The following is a 7,237-nucleotide window of genomic DNA, read 5'->3' as shown; positions in this document are numbered from 1 at the left end:
TTGGATCAACAAGGAAGACAAGCTAGCCCCATCAAGTGGGATGCAATGACTGCTTCGCAAATTTACCATGAGATCCTGCCACATTGCCTTGGACTACTTCCATGCACCGTCAAGTGGTCTCGGGATCCATCGATCACATGTTGCAACCGACTGAATATGATGACCAAGTAGTGGAGTGCATCTACATAGAATCCTAGATATAGCTGGAGGAAGATCCAGAGGAAGAATCTAAGTTCAATGATTATGGAGAGGAATTTGAAGAAGATCTAGAGGAAGAGCCGGAAGAGGAAGAGGAGATAGGGAATGATCCTAGGGATGGTTACTAGAAGTTGGTTAATGTCCCCTTCTTTCCCACTTTGTATCTTTATGCCTATTTATCTTATTTTCCCCAAGGGCAAGTTGTTCAAGCCCATGCAGTTTTATGAATGCTAGAAACAGCGATGTAGCCTCTGCTCCCACTTATCTTAAATCCAAACACTATCAATGAAAACAAAATTTGCTTCGGATTTGAATGTGTCAAAACAGTTTGTTTGTCAAATAATTCACGATTTAGGCCTACCTCCGACAATGATAAGTCCCACGAATTCTAGGAAAATGTGCTTGCCTAAATACGTGAACTAATTTCTTTGTGAGACCTTTCACTCGTATAAATGAAGAAATTGACTCTTGTTTCTTTTTCATTTTCTTTCATTTCTTAGTTTATTAATACACCCAAAAGAAAAGTTGTTTTGTGTCTACCCAAAGCCGGGATAACCACCGTACAATCTAAGATCAAAGAAGAAGATGTCTGCTTTTAGAAAACCTGACCGAACCTACTCTGGTCATAGCCGATAGCTCGGGGCGATCAAGAGAGAAGGACGATACAAGGAATGATGAACATGTGGCTAGGATCGCCCAGTAGATGGAATCTTTTAGGGAGAAAGTACAACACATCAGGGAACTAGCACATCTAGCTATGACAACGTTTCCATAACTACCTCGTTTTCCCTCTCTAGATTCAATCCCCGACCACTTTCCTTCTACCTCTCACCAGGGTAACAACACCCTGACTTCGGTCCCCACCACTCAAATCATACCTCCAGTAATCCTTGCAAACCTACCAAATCATCCTATACGCACTCCCTGTGTACAACAATACGTTTGAATGCCGCAAAACCTACCCATTACCACTAACACAATTTACACCCCTCCTCGTGACGGAGTCACTTTTACCACTCAGCCCACATCATGGAAACACTACTTATTCCCCAAACACTACTTCACCATGACCCCCTATTCTCCAGTCTACAACACTGTTAACCCCTTCCTGATTATCCCCGATAGCTCGAACCCCAGCCCAGGCATCGACCTCAAGGCCAATCATCGGTTAGTCCGAGGCCCGGACAACTAACCCCTTGGTTTGATTATAACTCTATTTTAGCTCGTATTTCATATTTTATCTTCACATATCTAGTGTCAACTTCTTAACAACTAGCATAAAAATAGATCATGTATTTTTAGAGTCCCATCAACAAATTTAATTGTTATTACCATTTTCACAGTAAATAATTTGGCGCTCACCGTGGGGCTAAAAATAATAAAGATTATTTTCTTGCTGTTTTTTGTCACACAATGCAAGTTAACCTTCACACTTTTTCTTGTCCAAGATCTTCGATTTCAGGTCAAAATGTCTGGCTCACTGATCAGAGTTGAGAACGACAACCTTGAAGACTATGGAGAACGGTGTGGCTGTTCCAATTATTGGCGTGCCACCACAGAACCCCGACAACATGCCTGGACCGATTCCAGCGGACGTGGGTTTGGAAGACACACTGTAATCAACGAAACCTCACACACCGACATGAGCATACAACATGGTGACCAACAGGAAGCCCAAAAAACCCCAGCTCGAGAAGAACGGGAATTAGCCTTAATGTTATTTTGGAAATGTTGCAGACACAAAGTTGGCTATCGCTCAGCTACAAAGCCACCCGAAGACTCCCAGCACAGTAGCACCGAGGACTGCTCCCACAACCAAACAGATACTTGAGATATCGAGCAACAACAGATCGATAGCTGACCCTGCCATCATGAAAATGCTCGAAGACCTCACCAAAATGATTGAATCGGTCGAGAAAATGATAGCAGCCAACGATAAGAAGGTCGAGACCTACAACTCCAGGGTCGACCAGATTCCGAGCGCACCCTCAGTCCTGAAGGGTGTGGATTCGAAAAAGTTCATACAAAGGCCGTTCCCCGAAGAAGCGGCCCCGAAACCCATTTCAAAGAAGTTTAGAAAGCCAGAACTCCCAAAGCAAAACGGGACCTCAGACCCTAATGAACACGTTACTGCTTACACTTGCGCGGTAAAAAGCAACGATATAAAAAACGATGAGATCGAGTTCGTATTGCTGAAAAAGTTGGGGGAAACACTCTCAAGGGGGTCATGATGTGGTATCACAACTTGGCTCCAAACTCCATAGATTCATTCTCCATGATGGAAGACTCCTTTGTAAAGGCACATGCCGGTGCCATCAAAGTAGCGACGAGAAAGTCCGACGTTTTCAAAATTAAGCAAAGGGAGAACGAGATGCTGTGGGAATTCGTGTCTCGCTTTCAAATGGAACGGATAGAGCTACTGCCAGTCTTCGATGACGGGGCAGTGCAGGCTTTTACTCAAGGTCTGAACGAATGAATCTCGATGGCTTTGAAATAGTTGAAATAGAATTTGATCGAGTATCCAGCTATGACCTAGTCGAACATCCACAACTGATACCAGTCGAAAATCAAGGCTGAGGATGACCATTTGGGAGCTCCCTCGGGCTCAGTATACCCAAGCAAGCTCGTGGAAGAGGAACCAAAACCAAACAAAGAAAGATATCAGCCGTATATCGAATATAGGAGGAATGCCTCTAGGAGCAACCTGCCTCGCAATGATCGGAGAATGGATCGAGGACAGGATCCTCGAGGACTCATCAACAGAACTAGATTCGATAGGAACACAGGGCCAACGGGTGCACCTTATTTGTCAGAATACAACTATCGGACATCATGTTCGCCATCAGTAAAATCAGAGACACCAAGTGACCCAGGCCTATACAAGCGGATCCCTCACAAAGGAATCACAACTTAGTGTGCGAGTTTTACAACACACACGGCCAGATGACCGAGGATTGCCACCAACTCTGAGAAGAGGTAGCCCGACTACTTAGCAAAGGGCATCTCCGGGAATTCCTTAGCGATCGAGAAAAAAAATCAGTTCTGGGAAAGAGAGGTGACCAAGAAGAATAAGGCAAATGAGCCACAACATGTCATCCACATGATCGTGGGAGGCGTCGATGCCTCGCAGGAACCCGTAATGAGAAGGACAAAAATATCCATCACCAGAGAAAAGCAGACCCGAGGATATATTTTCGAGGATGCCCTCTTATTCAGCGAAGAGGATACCGAGACCTTGTCTCAACCTCAAAAAGACGCACTGGTAATCTCTTTCCTTGTAAATTCTTTTCAAATAAAACATGCGTTTGTGAATCTAGGTATCTTGACCAACATTAGCAGGTCAGGACTAATAGAGCAACTCGGACTGCTAGACCAAATTGTGCTCGCCTCTCGAATCCTTAATGGATTCAACATGGCGATCTAAACAATGAAAGGAGAGACCATTCTCCCAGTCAGCATGGCTGGCACGGCCCAAAATGCTGAATTCCATGTCGTCGAAAGAGACATGAGGTATAATGCCTTATTCAGACGGCCGTGGATACACTGCATGAGAGCGGTACCATCCACCCTCCACCGAATGATGAAATTCCAAGCAAAGGACGAAATTAAAACCGCCTACGGAGAACAACATGCGGCAAGGGAAGTGTTCGCAGTACGTAATATAGCGCCCACACCAATATCTCCACTCTCGAAAGCATCGAAGGATAGTCAAACTACATCTTTGGCTAAGCCAGATTAAACACAACGGAGGACCGTATCGAGTCCTTGCTCTAAATAATAGGGACACATCAGACCTCGAAACATCACTGTTGCATCCCACGATAAGGTAATACCACCTCCCTTTTTCATTATTTTACACTAAACCCATATGCAGGTGCCCGGTCAGGGCAGTCAAAAGTACTAACCTAACCCGAAGATCTCAAGGCCCTAATTGTATCTGTTGCACATTTTCCTTTGGCCGAGCTTCTACCCCAAAGGGGGTTTCAGCGGAAGGTTTTTAATGAGGCAACGTCCACGTGCTACCTAAGGAGGATCCGACAAGCGTACAAGGCTTCTTTTGCAGTCAACCACGAACACTGGAGGGCACCCCTTTGAGAGGCCATCTACTCGGAAGAATCAGGGAACGACAAAAAAGGTTCCAATAGGAAATAATGTACAGGGCCAAACGGTCAAATGAACCGTGTCCGCATATGCCGGGCTCACAACAACAAAACATGTACTTATGCCAAACCATCAAAGAGTATCTTCTGCCAAAACATCTCTTACTCCAAAGAAAATTTAGCATTTTCACAGCAAGGATCCCTCCACCGAGAACGCCCCGAAATACTCGGAGACTAGCATCAATAACTCGGCACCTGCATGACCCCAGGGTCGGAACTCCATACTCATAAACCCTCAACAAGGTAGCACAGAAATCACGAAACATCTCCAAAAGGGAAAAATGTCTCGAACACTCGGAGTCTGGTATCGCAAACTCAAAAAGCATACGACCTCAGGGTCGGGATCTCCAAAATCGTAATCCCCCGACGAGGAAATGTGAAGTTAACAAAAAATGGCTCCCGAGTCAGGAAATTCTCGACGACTCGGGGACTGCCGTCAAAATGCCACTGCCAGTGACTCATCAAAACACGAGGCCATAAGACCCTAAGCGGGCATACTCGACCCCGTAAGAGCTACATAAGGCATCAACTATATTTGTAAGACCTCAATGGCATGATAAAACTGTAAGACCTCAGCGGCATGAAAAAACTGTAAGACCTCAACGACATGAAAAATCTGTAAGACCTAAATGGCATGAAAAAACTATAAGACCTCAACGACATGAAAAAACTGTAAGACCTCAACGGTATGAAAAACCTGTAAGACCTCGACGACATGAAAATTTTGTAAGACCTTACTATAGGCATAAACTCGATCTCGAAGTTTAGGATATATATCAAATTTGTAACACCCCTAAAAAGGCATACCCTCGATATAGACGCCCAAACTACAATACTCGGGACCAAAAATGGCTCTGGCCAAACACAAATGACTATGGTCATACGGTTGTACCAGCTAAATTAATGCGACTCAGGGACGCCTGATCGTCACTACAAAATCATAGGCCATTACTTCAAATCTACTTCGAAAAGAACCGGTTAAACAGGCTACCCTCAACAGGCAAAAGAGCTTCGACCATATCAGCTCCAAATCACAAGGCTTCGAGCTACTCAGCCTACGAGCTAAACCTCTCGAGGTGCTCGAACATCTCCGCAAACAACTTGAAATCGAGGTTCTTCCTGAACCGACGACGGGTCAGGCAAAATCATTTCAAAAAGTCCTTAACGAGAGGAAAACAAAGCCTACATATGCCTAAGGGTAAAGCGTAAGAGCCATTGTTGCCAGCCTAACGAGCCTCAAGGCCACACACTAAAAGGTCGCAATGACCAAAAACGTAAGAGCCACTGTCGCCAGATTAAAATTTGAAAGCTTGAGGGTCAAAATGATCTCGAGTCATAACCCGATTCGGAGACCGTACCCAAAATACTTAACTATACATACCTAAAGGCAAGACAAAAGAGCCACTGTTGCCAGCCCATGCAAATACAGAACTTCAGGGTCAATTGTGCTCGAGTCGAAACCCGACTCGGAGACTGAACCCAAAATAGTTAAAATACAAATGCCCAAGGGCAAGGCGTAAGAGCCATTGTCGCCCACCCATGCAGACACAAAATCTTGAGGGTCGAATAAGCTTGAGTCGAAGCTCGACTCGGAGACTAAACCCAAAATAGTTGAGCAAAAGCGTAAGAGTTCTAAAGCCAGCTTACACTAAAGGTCGCATAGACCGAGCGCGTAGGAGCCTCCGGGCCTACCTAATAATCCCCAGGGCCATATCACGAACCTAAGGATTCTCACCAACTCTGAAACCAGTCCGCCTGGTTAGAAGCAAAGTAGAAAGGGGTATAGAAGAAATAAAACTTCAAGTTATTTCTTTTATTTACAAATGTGAAAAAATGCATTCTCCATCTACAAGTGCGCTCTGAAGATATGGCATACAAAATGGAAAAGTCTACTCCCCGCCCCTAAGGCTACGACCTACTAGCCTCATCTTCATTATCCTCAACATCGGATAGGAATGACCGAGCATCACGCTCGTCCGCCCTCGCTCGTGCCCGCTCGTCCGGTAGAACAAAAGCCTTGGCACCGATCTCCTTGAGAATCCCTCTTTGGGATCTGCAACGAGCATATTCTTTGATACTCTCTTTACGATCGAGGACCCTCTTCAACTCGGCTTGGGCATTGGTAGCATGCTTCAAATAAATGGACATCTCTTTATCTGCCTTAGACCGGCTCAGTGTTGCTTCAGTCCGAGCATCAATAATCTCAGCCCTAACCTTCAAAAGTTCAGATTCGAGCTCCATGATCATATTCGTTTAAACTGAAGCGTTATCACGAGCTAAGCGGAGTTGGACCTCGAAGGCAGGAACTTTAGCCAAGACACATTTCTCCCTGAAGCTTGAGCCTGCACCTGAGCTCTTAGCTCGCCACAGTCATTCCTAACATAGTCGGCTTTACCCCTAAGGCGCTCCAGGGCCTCATTCTTTTTCTGCAGCTGGGATAGACGAATAGTTAACTTGAGAAGTTAAAAAGCTAAATGCATACCCGCCCGGGACGGGAAGTTACCTGCTCCATCAAATAACTCTCGTAATTCGAGCTCTGGTAGCCTCATATCGCCAGTGTGCCAACTCAACTTCCTTCTCCTTGCAAAGGAGCCCAAAGGACCTACCCTCATCCAGAGCTTTACAGGAGCCTAGCCTTATGATGGAGTAGCTTAGACCTAAGCCTGTCAAAGGCCTGCAAAAGAAAAACTCGATAAGGAAGGGAAGACGCGAGATTGGGAAGGCCTATGCCAAAGCTCACCGCAAAGTGAAATCGGCAGACTTCCTCGAAGGTCAAGCACACCTCTGCTAATCTAGTCCCCTCGGCCCTGGAAGAACCAACCTCGGTCGAAGCACAATCGCTCAGCGGAATCACCTCTCCAAAACCATAAACTTCGGGT

The sequence above is a fragment of the Nicotiana tabacum genome, chromosome 18, assembly GCF_000715075.1.
Source record: "Nicotiana tabacum cultivar K326 chromosome 18, ASM71507v2, whole genome shotgun sequence".
Classification (NCBI taxonomy): Eukaryota; Viridiplantae; Streptophyta; class Magnoliopsida; order Solanales; family Solanaceae; genus Nicotiana; species Nicotiana tabacum.
Note: the sequence above shows the minus strand (reverse complement) of the source record.